The sequence below is a fragment of the Sinocyclocheilus rhinocerous genome, unplaced genomic scaffold (genome assembly GCF_001515625.1).
Source record: "Sinocyclocheilus rhinocerous isolate Xijiao unplaced genomic scaffold, SAMN03320098_v1.1 scaffold633, whole genome shotgun sequence".
NCBI classification, from domain to species: Eukaryota; Metazoa; Chordata; class Actinopteri; order Cypriniformes; family Cyprinidae; genus Sinocyclocheilus; species Sinocyclocheilus rhinocerous.
The window spans coordinates 903,195-903,508 of NW_015654568.1; the positions used below are offsets into that span (position 1 = coordinate 903,195).

A 314-nucleotide genomic window follows, 5' to 3' on the forward strand; every position below is an offset into this window, starting at 1 on the left:
TCAACACCGGTTAATCGACGTGTGACAACACCGATAATACCGGTATCACCGCGGGGGTGGGGGCGTTCCCTCTTTTCCTCGCTTTCCTTCGCTTTTAAATAGCTTGTAAAAGCTGCGTGCGCATTTTACTTTCACTTTCAAATAGAGCCAATTCGGCGTAAAGCAACTGTTCGTTTTCAGTTCGTTTGAATTTTCCCTCTTTTCCTCGCTTTCCTTCGCTTTTAATTAGCTTAAAAGCACCGTGCGCATTTTACTTTCACTTTCGAATTAGCGGCAATTCGGCGTCAATTGCTTGAATGCTACAACAAAATACA

At 43.6% G+C, this 314-nt stretch overlaps 1 protein-coding gene across 4 annotated transcripts in view; it reads right to left on the reverse strand.

Moving 5' to 3' along the window:
- Positions 1–314, reverse strand: part of LOC107717676 (sentrin-specific protease 7-like) — a 38,939-nt gene that overhangs the window by 2,927 nt on the left and 35,698 nt on the right. The window lies entirely within an intron of this gene.